This window comes from Myotis brandtii, unplaced genomic scaffold (genome assembly GCF_000412655.1).
Source record: "Myotis brandtii unplaced genomic scaffold, ASM41265v1 scaffold72, whole genome shotgun sequence".
Taxonomy (NCBI): domain Eukaryota; kingdom Metazoa; phylum Chordata; class Mammalia; order Chiroptera; family Vespertilionidae; genus Myotis; species Myotis brandtii.
The window spans coordinates 199,090-214,731 of NW_005370838.1; the positions used below are offsets into that span (position 1 = coordinate 199,090).

A 15,642-nucleotide genomic window follows, 5' to 3' on the forward strand; every position below is an offset into this window, starting at 1 on the left:
AACCCAGGCAAAAACAGCCCATACTAAAAGGATCATCTCATTGAATTAAAGTCTAATGACTGAGCCACAGAATTATCAACTATCCTATATAATAAAGAGTTAATATGCTAATTAGACTGGATAGCAGACCTACCTTCTGGAAAGACCAGTGGGCGGGGCTGTGGGGCCGCAAGGCAGGGAGCTGCGAGGGCAGAGCCCCTTGCACAAATTTTGTGCATCAGGCCTCTAGTATAAAATGGTTGTTGTTTCAAGCCACTAAAATTTTGGATAGTTTGTTACAAAGCAATAGATAACTAATACGATCTAGAACTTATTTACTGAGTCAGAACTCAGTAAGTTTGAGCTGTAGTATGGCTCACTTTTCTTCTCTGGATAAATGGTCTAGAACAGTTTTTCAGACTGAATTATTGGTCCTGATTCTTCACTCTGGATACAACCTTAATCCACATAACTTTCAATTCTTCCTATAAAAGTTAGAATGGGTTTTTTTTTGTTTTTTTTTTTTTTTTTTTTTTTTTTTTACAAAGGACTTAGTGATGTGACTTTCTTTGGACACTGGAATGAGAGAAGAAGTGATGGTTCATCAGTTCTGAGCCTGGAATTCCGAGGTCTGGCATGTTTCATTGCCCTATTGTGTTTCTGCCATCACCATGAAAAGGCCTTCCTTTGAGGAGCTGCTGCTGTCTCAATCTGGGCCCCAGAATGAACAGATATTGAGAAATAAATGCTTATTGTTGTGTATAACTGAGATTTAGGAGCTGTGTGTTACACAGCAATAGCTGACTCAAACATACAGCTTTATTTTGACACAGCCAACATGTCCCTACCTCGTTCTCAGATAAGCAAGTATCTCAGGCACTATTCTAGGCCTGAGTTCAGGATTCTGGGCCCATTGCCTGCAGGGCAGTCACTGAGTGATTTTGACAAATGGTCTCCAGAGGCCCAGGCAAGTTCAAACCAAGCAGAATCCAATCAAAGCATCAGAGAAAAGGGACTGGGCAGAAAGGCAGATGCCAGGTACAGAGGCCTCCCAACAAGAGCTAGAGGCACCCAAACTAAGTAAGTTAAGTTCTTGAAGAAAATGGGAGGGAAAACCCGAAAAGAGTTCTTGAGGCCTTGGCTCTTTTGCGGGAGGTCTAAGTCCTGAGTCCTGACAAGAGAGAGCATTGTTAGGATAGTTCAGAAAAAAAAGGCTTTTGTGGAGAATACAGTATACTCTTCAACTCACCCTCTTCTTCTGGAGCCATAGGGATGTCACTCAGCCCACCTGGGGCGATTCAGGTTGGTCTCTCTTCTTAGGGACACATATTTGCTCTTCTCCAAATATTCTGCTCACATCCTGGCAGGCCCACTTTCCTCCCACCATTGGGTATTAGCACGATGCCTCTAGCTCAGGTTCTAGAGCAGCCATCAGACAGCTTTCTGTGATGACGGTAATAGTCTATTATCTGCACTATCCAATATGGATACCCAAAGGTGACTATTGAGCACTTGAAATTTAACAGGAGGGACTGAGGAACTGAATTTTAAATTTCATTTCATTTTTATAAATATGTTTTTATTGATTTTTAGAGAGAGAGAAAGAGAGAGGGATAGAGTGATAGAAACATCAATGAGAGAGGAACATCATCTATCGGCTGCCTCTTGCATGCCCCCTCAGGTTGGGGATCAAGTCCGAAACCTGAGCATGTGCCCTGACTGGGAATCGAACCAGTGACCTCTTCGTTCCTGGGTCGACGCTCAACTGCTGAGCCACACTGACCAGGCATATTTCATTTCATTTTAATTAATTAAAATTAATTGGATTTCAGGTAGCCAGTGGCTACCATACTGGAGGGCACAATTCTAGAGGGCAGTGTGTTGGCCAAGCCCACTAAATTATGGAACTTTAATAAATGTTGTACATTTAAAATTGAAACCTATTGAAAGGCTCAGCCTCTGCCGAAATGGCAATAGGCTTGTTGCCCTTGCAGCTCCTGCTTCAGAGCTGAGCATGCTGGGTGCTGACTCTCAGGACACAAAGCTATAAAGCTTAAATTTCTAACACTAAGAAACACTCATTTTGAGAAAGATTTTATGACATGAGAGTTCCCACCATCAGAATGAAATGGACAAGAGCAAAGTGGACCTGTGGTTTCTCAAGACTCCTGAGCAAATTAAAAATACAGAGCAGGCAGGAGCCGCTCAGGGGAAACTTCCCCCTTTTATTCACCCCTCTATTAAAGACTCAGAACTTGAGTCACTGTGTTTGGTAGCTTTTCTTGTTTAACAAAACAAAACCAAAAAAACCAAAGAACAATCTCAATTGAACTCATGTGAACTCATCTTTATGCTCCAGGGTTGGAAAGTCACTGAGCATGGTGCATTCGAATGGCCTAGATGGATACAGACTGCAAGAATGAGCGAGAAAACATTCCTAACTGCTCCCTCAAACAGATTTTCCATTTTTTTTTTAGCTCTTTCTGATCAAAAACCCTTCCTCAAAGGGTGTGAATTGTGGCTGCTGGTTTGATGAAAAGTAGAGAACTATTTTTAAGCACTGGAACCAGCTCACTCAGAGGCCCTGTAGGCATTACACAGCCACATTGCCTCAGTTTCCCCATTTTGTATTCTCTTAAACCTGCATTGACTTTCAGCTATCATCAGGAGAGCCTCTTACTGGCCCCATCTCATCCCTCAATGAGTCTGTGTTCACTCTGGTCCCACCTTCCTTCTCCTCAACACATTGCAGCACCCATCTCTGCATCCCGCATCAAGCCCCTCCCACTGCTCCTCTCAGTTCCCCGAAGGCTCGTGGCACTGGCCTGGTGCATCCTGCGCTCCAGTACTCCTCTTGCTTTCTCATCTGGTTCTCTTTATGGGTCCCTGACTTGGCAGGCGCTCCCCGAGGAGAGCTTCTCAGAACCACACCCTTGCATCTTGCCTGATGTTCACACAGAAAAGGAGCTCAATGGGTTCTTGATGTTGGCTGGAGGGCTGAAGAGAGTGCCATGTCTACATTTGCAATCAGGAGATTTGGCATGTATGGGCTTTCAGGACTCATGATAATGATCTGCCATGAGCAGACCAGATGAAAGTTTCTGAAGGGAAGGAGTGGAACAGGTGGTTCTGGGAAAGATGGAAAGAACAGAAGAGCAGAGGGCTGAAAAGTTGCATGTGGCCTAGCCTTGCTCTTTAGTGTGGTTTGGGGTACGGTAGCAGTAGCATCACTTAGGAGATGGTTAGAAGTACAGAGTCTCAGGGCCCACCCCAGACTTTCTGAATCAAAATCTTCATTCTAACTTCATTCTACATCACCAGTGATCCACGTACACATTGACATTTGAGGAACACTGGTCTAGAAGTAACAGATGTCTGGGACATACCTAAGAGATGGAAGACCTGCTAAACAGGAGCACTTCACTTCATGTCTGGGAATTAGATATTATCCCTGAAGAGACCATGACCAACACGCTCTGAGAAAGAATGTCAAAATCCAGTTCTTTACATGGATGAACAACATTAAACATCCTTAGTAAAAACAAACAAACAAAAATAAAAACAAAACAAAACCCTCTACCAATACTGCTGATGGGCTGATGGGGGTAACTATTCAAGGAGCTAAGAGATCTAGGGAAAATGACCTCATTTTGAATCTATTGGTTTAATAATGTCAATCTCTGGAAATCCACTCAGGCATCCCTGTCCCTACATGATTGCTGCCCTGACAGGAAGCATTGTGGGCAGATGTCAATCAAGAGGGATCCTTAAAGACAGGACATTTGGTGGAATTTTGGGGGGACTGTTAGAAATTATGTTATTTGCCTCCTTTTATTACCTCCAGATGGTGAGGATGAAGAGTTTGGAAAATGAACTCCCATTTGGCCACTAAAGAAAGGAAAGAGAAAATCTGAAAGGCATCTTTCAAATCAAACCCATACCCGAAAGAGACTGGCACTCCAAAAGCCTTATCTTTCAGGTAAGAAGCCTATTCAGAGCGAGTAATATTTTCATTCTGCAGGACACTAAGGTAGGTCACTTGAGAAATGTCTTTGAGCTTTGCCAACATTTACTCTGCAGATGTAATGAGAGCTGAGAGCCCAACGTCCTCTCCCTCTCTCTTTGCAATGCAGACTCCAAAGGAGGTCAGGGTTGCTGCTCTCTCCAGCTCAACAAATGCTCTGCTCTCCCATCTCTTATCCAAGGACAGATGCTCAAGTCTCATCCAGCTGCTCTGCAAACACAAGACAGAAGACTCCATAATGTTCCAGCAGGTGGGGTCTCATCCCATTTCCCCATCAATGTGCTGGGTGTCCCAGTGACATTTGACAGACAGCTGGTGTGGACACTGCAGCTGCCTGCCCCACAGATGAACCTCTGCCTTGTCCGCATTTAACGTCAAACAGCTAAGGTTCTGGCAATGTCAGTTCTTACTTTTCCCATCTCTTTCTCTCAAGAATGCCTTCTCTCTCACCATCTATAAAGTTTCCCATTACAGAGAACTTCAGCATGTACTGGTTTTAAAGAGCGTTGAACTTGAGATGCTTAATTGCAATCATTGTCTCTTCAAGCTTCTCCCCCCTCAATATTGATAGCACACACTCTTTTTTAAGAAAGGATTTTTTCAACTTTATTTTTATTGTTTACACTATTACACTATTTGCCCACCTCCCCAATCGCCTGCGTCTCACCTTCTCCCTTCCCTCCTGCCATCACCACACTGTTGTCTGTGTCTATGGGTTACGCATATATGTTCTTTGGCTAATCCCTTCACTTTCCTTTATCTGGCCCCTCCCCACCTCCAGACTCTTAGGCCTCCCAAATCATCATTTCTTTTATCCCAAAAGGAAAAGAATCACCATTTAATCTTATTTCTAACATGCTGAAAGTTACCCTGAAGATACAAAGATCTGCTTAAAGAATAAAGGTGACATGCGGACTCTTTGTAGGATTATAGCCTCAATGTGCTGGGAGACCCTCGGGATAGGCAGATTTTGGTGGAGTTCCCAGTTCCTGAATTAATGTTGGAGATTATGGAATGGGTCAACCAAGGAATACAAGTGGTCTAGTTCCTCTAAATATGCAAAGGAGGGCCTCTGGGGTGGGATGGTGGACTTGTGACCCTTTTGGTGGGTACTAAGTATTTTTCCCCCTGCAGAATAAAGTGTCCTAAAACCCTAGGTATTCCCCACTCTCCATCTGTTCCTTCTTTTGATGAACCTTCCTCTAGCAAGACTTCCCCTTGCCACATTTGGAGCCCTGAGCCACCCTTAACTTATCACTCACATGATAAGCCATAACCAGAACTGGTCTTCTTTAAAGACTATCAACTGTCACTGCCTCTAAACAAAAGTTTCTTCTGTAATTTAAATGTGACACAATCATTAAAAGGTTGTAGAGCGCCTTATCATTGATCTACAACCTAATGTCTCAATGCGAAGGACTGCAGCTCTAAAAAACACCCCACAAAGCCTGTCCCAAAGTGGTTGGATTTTAGCTGAGTTGGTGCTCCAGCTATCTCAGTTGCATAAGAAGTTACTCCAAAACCTGATGGTATAAACCAGCCATTCTCATGCTCACAGATCCTGGGGATCCACGGGGGAAAGCTCATCTTGCTCTAGTCAACATCGGTTGGGGTGGCTTGAGGATTGGGGACTGGAATCTTATGAAGATTGCTTATTCTCATGTCTGGTTTCCGGGCTGCAAACATCCAAACAGCTGGGGCAGGAAATCTGGGGCTCCTCAGGCATCTCTCTCTCTATCCTGTATGGTCTCCCCAGCATGGCAGCTTCAGGGCAGCTCCACTTCTTTCATGCTGGCTCAGGGCTCCAAAGGTCCATGACCCGAGAAAGTGAGAGAGAGCCCGGGGACCCCTTTTGCTTTTTATGATCCAGGCTGGGAAGCCACAAAATGCCACTCGGATCTCATTGTATATGCTAAAAGGGCAGCACCAGCCAGCACACAGTCAAGGAAAAGGTAACCAAACTCCATTGTTTGATGGGAGGAGGATTGAGGAACCTGCTGCCATGTTTTAAGCCACACAGTTGGGTAGGAATGGAATGAGGAGTGGGTACTGGAAAGCAATAATGGGGAGATGACTGTGAGAGCTAGTGTGCCCCGGTGACCCATCTGCCATGTTATACTTTTAGGTTTGTGGGAATCCTAACCATTTGCATTCTCAGACAGTGAAAATAGCTGACCGTAGGCCCTTCTGAACCTGAGGATGGAGCCAGGCATGCCTTGCTCCCAAGGATCACTAGAATGAAAGCACTGCACCTTGATAATTTGCTCTGCTTCCCTCTGAAATAATGACCATTCCTGTTCTAACTGTCCTAACTCATACTTAATTCATGAGATATTAACTCAGTTAATCCTCATCACAAGCCCATGAGGTAGGCATTACTACTGTGCCTGTTTCTCAGGTGAAGAAATAAAAGCACAAGAGGCATAAAAAAATACTTAAGATGGCCTAGTTAGTACACGGTTAGTACATAGTTGTTATGGGTTGAACTGTGTCCTCTCAAAATTCATATGTTGAAGCCCTAACCCCCAGGACCTCAGACTGTGACTGAATTTAGCTATAGAACCTTTGAAGAGGAGAGTAAGGTAAAATGAGGTCATACAGGTGGGCCCTTAATGCATTGTAACTGGTGTTCTTGTAAGAAGAGGTGATTAGGACACAGACAAGCACAGAGGGAAGACCATGTGAAAACACAGTGGGAAGACAGATGGGCATCTATAAGCCAAGGAGGAGCCTTAGAAGAAACTGGCCTTGCTGACACCTTGTCTTCAGACCTCCAGCCTCCAGACTGTGAAGAGATAAATTTCTGTTGTCGAAGTCCCCCCCATCTGTGGTAATTTGTTATGGCAGCCCCAGCTGACTAATACAGCAGAAATGCTGTTGGTGTCTGAACCGAGCCGACCCTGGTCTGCATTCTTACCCATCCCACTCCTGGGCTGGAGAGTGAGAGAGCATTCTTTGGAAGTCTCCACCAGTGACCCTCTCTCCTAATTTCCCCATCACTGGGAGCCAGTGTGATTTAAAGCAGGCTGGTACTCCAACCCTGAATATTTCAAGGTGATGCTCAGTGGAATTGTTAGGAAGAGAAGCCAATTCAAAGTGAGGAAGGAAAAATCACCGCAAATGAGATAATTTAAAATAGGATAAGGGGAGTTTGAAGGCTCCCTGGGATCTGGCTTGGAAGTTGGAGATAAAATAAAAAAAAAAAATCCCCCGCCTCCTCGGAGCTTCCCTGCCTTCATTACCCTGCAGTTATGTAACATGTGGCCTCGTCTGAACCGCAGACCGAAAATCCCCGCTTTGATACAACTGCTCTTTTTCTGAAATATCTCTTTTTACAGAAAGTGCACGGGGCTCCGGTGGGTGCAGTGAGTATATGCAGGCATGGGGTGGTGCAGGATATAGACTCCCCAGGGACAGCCCCTGGCTCTTGACCTCAGAGAAGGGCCTGAAGTGCCCTCCCACAGTCAGTCTTGATTTGAACAGCAGATGTTTCACCACCATTTGCTCTCCCAGATCTGCCCTGAAACAAATGTCATGGTTGGTGACCCATGTGTGTATGTGAGAAGACCTCAATGCCAAGGCCAGCTCCACTGGACACCTCAAAGCCCCCAGGACCATGGCAGCCATGGACATATCCAGGCCCTTCTTCCAACCGCTCTTCACCACCAGCCGGCAAGGAATGGAAGCAGCCCAACTTCACCTTCCTCCCCTTCACAGGTATGGATCCCCCAAAACATCTTGCACCAAAAACTCTGTCTCAGGGTCTGCTTGCAGAAAACTCAACTGGTAACAGCACATAATTAATCCATTTAAAATTTCTAGACTCTGACTTGCTCTCTCCCTGATAAATTTAACAAAATAAGATAAAAGCAAAACACAAACCAAGCTAAACCAAACCACAACAATAAAACCAACTGGAAAAGGAAATATCTACTTGGTGGAAAGATCCTTCATCCCACAGAGGTCTGTTCAAGGATGAAGCTAAAGACCACATAATCTGTGAAATTAAAGCTTAAAAGATTATGGCTGACAAAAGGGGATTATGGCTTGGATGATGAGTAAATACATGAGGTTTACTAATCAAAACACACACCACATACCACACACACCCCACCAGCAAATTTCAATTTGGGTTGTTAGGTTTTAACCAGTGGATCTTTTCATCTTCCTTGGACACGTCTACTAATTCAGCCTCATTATTCATTATCAGTCTTAGTGTTTGTAACAGAGTGATTCAAGTCATGGATCTACCTGGGTCAACAGAAGCAAGGTCACAGGCAGCTGCAGAGTTGGTGGCATTTTCATTAGAATCCACATGGCCTTCAGAGGGGCCCTCCAGTCACAGACTGCACTTTCCTGATTCCACAATTGGCGCTGGGTCTTTGGTTATTAAGAGCCTGATAGGCATTATGCACTGGTTGGGACACAAGCCCTCACCTTAGCACTTTCTCTTTCTGTGCCTGTAGGCTGACTTGGTGACTTAGAAGAACATGTGCAAACATGTAAGAAAAGCGGAATGGGATCAAAACCCAGATTCTGTGGTAAAGACCAATGTCTGAATGCAGGAGAGTCTATGAGCCTGTGACAGTCAGGGACAGCGGCCAGGAGAGGAAGGGCTTGGGGTGGGCCCTGCAGGGAGTGTACTCTAGGAGAAAGATATGGCATCAGGCAACAGTGTAATAGGTCATTTTTACTGAACATTTTCTATGTACCTGTTGTCATTCTAAGTACATGTATTAATTCATGTAACTATTGCAGCAACCCCACAAGATAAAAACTATTCTCATTAACCCACTTTAAAGATAAGGAAATGGAGGGACACACAGAATATGTAATTTGCTCAGTGTTATTCAGGTAGCAAGTGGCAGAGATAAGATTCAGTCCCAACAGTATGACTCCAAATTGCAAGCTTTTAATCATCCTCTCAATTATAATCTTTTCACGATGCCAGTATTGTCAACCCCTACAGTTCTACAGAAATGGCAAAGAATACAAAACCCAATTTTCTGCCTGACTGAAGACCCGGATGGAGGTTACCAGACTGAGTGGAATATTGTGGACTCTTTGGGTTGCAGAAGCATCTCAGGTGGAAGGATATATTCTGAGTTCAAGTCTAAGTCTAAGTTCTAAGAGAGTTTGGCTGTCAGGGAGACCTCAGTCAAAATCACAGGTTAGAGGAGTCCCACTTCTCCCAGGAATACTCAGTGTTCTGGGAGCAGCCTGTGGGAGGCATAGCCCTGGCCCAAGTACTATGATGGATTTCAGAATACAGCAGCCAGGGAAGTGTGTCAGTCACCCGTCCTGAATTCAGAAATCTGAGCGGCAAATTCTCACAATGCCACATACCCAACGATGATCACCACTCATGGTGGATGGCATTGGGCTGCCTGCTCCAGCCCTATTTTCATCAGCACTCATCTCTCCAATTTACAGAAAGACCAATCTTCACTGAAAACTCACCAGATGCAAACTGCCCCCACCCTCACCACACTATTGAAGCTGCTTATCAGATCTGTGGACATGCCTGACTGGGAGGCAGAGAGAAAGCACTGCATGAAACAGTTGATTCAAAATCATGTCAGCAGCCTGTGCAAAGATAAATAAGGGCGGTGTGAGACAGATGAATGCAAAGAACCTCACATCTAAATATAGAACAAGGTGGTGCATGGGAAAAATACCTCGAGACTGGAGGTGCTCAAAAGTTCCTATGAGCCAAATGCTACACAGTCCAACGCAAGCTCTAGTTGCCTGAAAGGGTATTTCATGCAATGAGTAAGAAGTCTTTATCTCCTCATGCTTACTCAGCACTGGTCATCACTACTTGGCGAACAATATCCCCAGGTCTGGACCCCACACTGGGATGGAGACATTGACCAATCTGGGACATCCCGGGAAGGGACAGGTCTCGAGGTGAAGCTCTAGAAGAGCATTTGGGAGAAGAGTTTCCCTCATAGGTGGAAGTGAGACCTGAGGGTCAATCTGAATCTGGCTTTCATTACTGATTAAGCAGGAAACAGATGTGTTTTTGCTTTGGCAGAGAAGGCAGAAGTGGGACCAATTGTCACACATTCCTGGGAGGGAGATTTGAGCACCTTGCAAAATGGTAAACTCTGTATAAGTGAATAACAAACCATTGCCAATGGGTGGAGACTTGATCATGCTTTTAATTCTATCACTTGGTTGCCCAGTGGACACCACCCAGGACTGTTTAGGTACTGGAGATACAGCAGGAACCAACACTGATGAACCTGACTGCCTTCATGACATTTATATCCCATTGCAGGAAGGTGTATAATAAGAAAATACTAGTATATATTAAGTTACATGCCATGTTCTATGATAACATGTACTATGAAGGAAAATAAGGCATAAAAAAGTTAATGAGTGTTCTTAGTGGGGATGTGTGTGAACTTTTCAGTCTGGTAACCTCCATCAGAGTCATCAGACTGAGGGCATGAGCAAGTGGGCACATGGATGTCTGGGCCGGGGTGTTCCTGAAAGAAGGAAGAGCAGTGCAAAGGCAGGAGCATTTGTTGTGGTTGTGAAACAGCAAGGAGTCTTGAGTCTGGAGGGGATAGAGTGAGGGGTGAGTTGTAGGAGATAAGGTCAGAGGGCCCTTGAAGCCAATGTTAGACTTTCACTCTGAGTGTGATGGGGCCCTAAGAAGGGATTAAGCAGGGTGGTGATAGGCTCCACCTTTGACCTTCACCTGTTCCACTGGCTGCTCTGTGAGGCATAGAGCTGAAGGGGATGAGGAAAGAAACAGGCAGACCATCCAGGGGCCACTGCCACATCCCTAGGAGGAACGAATATGCTTGGCCAGCTGGCAGTGGTGGAGTTGGTGAAAAGTGGTTGGATTCTGGATGTTTTTTAAGGTAGATCTAACAGGATTTCCTGATAATTCAGACATAGGATATGGAGTATGGAGTCAACCAAGGATGACTCCAGGGTTTGTTTCAGCTACTGGAAAGATGGAGACACCATTTACATATAAGACTGCGGGAGAAGCAGATTTTGGGGAATAGTCAGGAGTTCAGGTTTGGGCATATTTGAGATATCCTATAGGTGATTGGGGAAAGGGGCTGGGATCATCAGCATGTGGATGGTATTTAACGTCACAGCATGGAAGTGAGCGTGGAGAGAAAAGCTAAATGGTCAGAAGACGAGTGCTCCAGTGTTTAGTCCAATGGGGAGATGGCGATAAACCAATTAGGGAGGCTGAGGAGGAGCAGTGGGGAAGTGGGGGAAGAGCCAGGACCATGTGGATCCCAGAAGCCAAGAAAGAAAGTGTTTCTAGGAGTGAACAACTGTGCCAAGTGCTGCTATCATATAAAGTAGAAAGAGCGGCGAGACTCAGTCTTAGATTTAACTATGTAGAGGTCCCTGTGACTTTAATGAGAACAGTTGCAGGGAAGCAAAGGGGCACAAGCCTAATTCAAGTGGGATCAAGAGCTGATTCAAAAGATACTATATTGAAAGCAAATTTAGACTGAAAAATTCCTAGTATCTCCCTTTCAACCTTAAGATTCTACAGTCTTATTTTAATTTTGGAAGAAGGTCTGGCTTGTGGAAGGGTGGTTGAAGAGGAATAAATTATCTCAATTACTAAAAGTCAGAAAAGCCTTTGGAGCAGGTATGGCCTTGACCAAAGGCTCGGCAGCAGGAAGGTATATTCCCATGTCAATCCATCCCTGGGACTGAGTCCCAGGTGTCCGGAGTAGTCATCTGCTTGATGGTGCACTTTTGGGTGCGTTCTCTGTCTCTTTTGTCTCTCTTTCCCACTCTCCTGCCAGGGTTTCTTGGGATCCAGTACCAAGTAAATTACTTGCTCTCAAATTTTTGTCTGAGGTCTAATTTTGAGGAATAAAAACCTGGATATGGGAGGAAAGACTCCTAGGTCTGGTGTCCCTAGTGTCTGTATCATTTCCTCTTCATGGCCATTCCTACCAGGAGGCAGGGCAGGTAGCTAGCTGCCTATGGTACTTAGAGTTGTGAGGAGTGGAGGCCCCATCTAGTTCTACTTTCTGCCTCTAGCCAAAGTCTTATTATCATCTGTAAAACGAAGGGGGTGGGCTAGGTCATCTCTAAGGTACATTTCAGCACTAATATTCTACATCGTGAAGAACTGAAAAAGTAGCCAGAAGATCTCAATGCAGCCCTGTGTAAATGAAATATTTGGTAAAAAGTAGAACAAAAACCAAAAAAAGAGAAGAAAAAAGAATGGGAGAGGGATAAGGAGGAGGACAATGGGAAAGAGGAGGAGGAGGAAAAAGACAGAAGAAAAAGGAAAGAAAGAATAAGAAAAAAAGCTTTATTGAATTGGGATTGGGACAATGGACTGTTGCTAGTTCATAAGAAACACAAATGAGCAGTTTTCTCGCTGAGTTCCCTGGCATGCAATTCAACACTAGCACATTGACTCCGTGGTATAAATTGTGGATTCGTGGTTATGACCCAGATGAAAAAATGCTTATTCAATTTAATGGCAAACACTGCACAGTTCCAGTTACTGTTTTCACCAACTCACGGAAATAGAGTCCCAAACCAAATGCTTTTTTATCTCAAAAGTCATTTTTCAGAGAAAGAAACCTCTCCCAACATAATAAACATTGGATTAGCTGGTAGAGGAAAACATTACCTTCATGCAAACTCCTTGAAATGACGAAAAGTTGCATAAGTAAAAAAGGTTACACTGAGATTGTATCTTGAAATATATGGATATACTGTAATGTTTCCTTAAAAATGTATGTTCTAAGAGCAACACCCTGCTTGCTATGATGAATGAGGGAAGAATAAAGTGTTGATTGTTCCTTGGTGCAATTTCCCCATAAAATGGTAGAAGTTAATGAGATAACACTCCCTCACTTACTGTTTTATTTTCCCATAGTCATAAAGAGAGTTTTTTGGAGGAATATTTAAGGGTTTCATCAAGTTTTCCAAGTCTGTTCTAATCCTTTAGTATTCAAATCATTCTCTTTGGAAGGACGTAGGACCTGTGTCACCATCTTTGTCTTATTTTCTTTATCAACTGTGAGTTCCACATTAATTAATGCCTTTGTGTATGGGGTATGAGCCATTCTCCAACATGTCACCTTTATGAACTTTGCATTTTTATGGGATGTTACAACGTCCAACAAATAGCCACAAACTGGACAAAGAGACTGATGTAATAGATGGGAAGAGATGCTATTGTTAAGCAGGGAAAGATGCATGAAGGGGGCCCAGTTTTTTCAAGTGCTCAGTTCATTAGTGAATGTTATGTGTGTTGACAACTCGGCTTCCCTATGCAACCTGGTAACAGCAGGGACTCAGATAACGAATATTGTACACAGATCAGTGAGGACCCCTGGCTCCATTATACATTATACTCTCTTTTTGTCTACTTAAAAAACATGATGTTATTATTTTTAAAAGCCTTTTGTGATATGGTGATTCTACAGAGACTACAAAAGCACACCTGAAAAATGAAGCAAGTGTTGCTAATCTGCAAAGTTACTGACATTGAAGTTATGTTTCTTCAAAGAACTGTGTTGACATGAGACGACACCAGGGAATGGTACAGATACCAAAGGACCAACTTTAGTTCACATTGTAAAAAAAAATGCATTGGGATCATGAAAACTGTACAACTCATTTGGCAGGAATAATTTACCAACCTGTAATTTCACACTGCTTGTTGCTTTCACATGTATTTAACTCTTATTCCACTAATATTCACATGTTTATGTATTTATGTATTTCCTCCACCCTCCATATCATTCTCACCAAAGGAAGCAAATACCAGAAGAATCAGTTTGGACAGAGAAGTCTAGAAGTCTACTAGAGATGATCATCTGCAAACATGAATAACAAAATAGAACTGAAAGACTGCCAAAGAAGTTTGAAGAAAAGGTTATGTTCACCTGGTGAAATCTGGGAAAGTTTCTTGCAGGAGGTGACATTAAATACAGCCTTACAGAACAAAGATGACTTATACTTTCAAAATTGGGAGATGGTGCGGAGTGAACAGAGATGTAGAAGGACATTCCAGCTGGAAGGAACAACACATATGTAAGCACTTGTACAGAGGAAAGCAAAAGAGGGACAGACACAGTGAGCTGCTCAGTTCTGCTGTGAATGTAAACAGGTGTAATACAGCCAGAAATGGGAAATGGCTCCTGGGATATGAACATGGAAGATGTGCTTTGCAGGTGAGAGATGATGTCAGAAAGAAGGTGCAGAAAGTTTAATAAATGTGAAAATGAATTTGAGGAAGAGAGAATGAAGAGAAAGATGGGTAAGGGGACTTTGGTAGTCCAGTTGACCAAGAGTGAAGGAAGGTCAGCATTGAATGGTGTCAGTGGGCTTGGAAAAGAATGGGCAGATACAAGAAATGCTGGGATGGAAGAATTGATCAGATCTGACAACAGGCAGGATGTGGAGTAGCTTCCATGAGACTGAAACTTAAAGTGGAAGTGACAGACAACACGGGGTACACTCAGTATGCCTGAAGAACTCAGGTGGGATGATGTCATAGTTAACTTTATGTGTTGACTTGACTGGGCCATGACATACTCTTATATTTGGTTAAATGTTACTCTGGACATTTCTGTGAGGGTGTTTCTGGATAAGATTGCCTTCCCCAATGTGGTGGGCCTCATCCAAGTGATTGAAGGACTGCATAGAATAAAAGGCCAAGGAAGAAAGAATTCCTTTTCTCTGCTTGCCTTCAGACTCTGACTCGGACTGGAACTTATACCAAGGACCTTCATGGTTCTCAGGCCTTTGGACTTGGACTGAAACTGTACCATTAGCTTTCTTGGGGCCTCCAGCTTGCTGACTCACCTTGAAGATCTCCGGACTTGTCAGCCTCCATAATCATGTGAGCCAATTCTTTATAGTAAATCAATCAATATCTATTTTATCTATCTATCTATCTATCTATCTATCTATCTATCTATCCATCCATCCATCCAGATACACATATATTTATGCTGTATGCTATTGGTTCTGTTCTCTGGAGAACACAGACAAATAAAGACAGTGTGTCAATGCACAGAGAGTTTAGTTCAAGATTAGATCTTGAATGGGAGGCCATCCCAGAAGACCCAGGTTGGAAAGGTCTGAGAGTCCATTTAAAAACTAAGTCCTGAGGATGGGAGTCCCCTCCTCTGAGCAACTCAGGCCAGGAATGAAGACTTAAGTCATGAGATCAGGTGAACTTGTCCCATATAAGGTGGGAGATGGGACTAAGGCAGCGGTTCTCAACCTGTGGGTCGAGACCCCTTTGGCGGTCGAACGACCCTTTTACAGGGGTCGCCTAAGACCATCCTGCATATCAGATATTTACATTATGATTCATAACAGTAGCAACATTACAGTTATGAAGTAGCAATGAAAATAATTTTATGGTTGGGTCATAACATGAGGAACTGTATTTAAAGGGCCAGAAGGTTGAGAACCACTGGACTAAGGGGAGCTCTGTGGGGGAGAAATGTCTCCATTTGGGGGGTGTGAGAAGAGGGGTTTCAGAAGGAAAAACGCATTTTATGTAGTAGAGCAGGTGAAAAGCCTGCTCAGTGAGAAATGTTCACTAGATTTGTGTCCAGGAAGAGATTTTGAGGGAGCTTGAAGAATCGGTTCCAACTGGGGAGTGGGGG

General features: G+C 43.8%; 1 protein-coding gene across 2 annotated transcripts in view; it reads right to left on the bottom strand.

The window, feature by feature from the left end:
* Window positions 1–15,642, bottom strand: part of SLC24A3 (solute carrier family 24 (sodium/potassium/calcium exchanger), member 3) — a 484,048-nt gene that overhangs the window by 92,136 nt on the left and 376,270 nt on the right. The gene's annotated exons all lie outside the window — the stretch shown is intronic.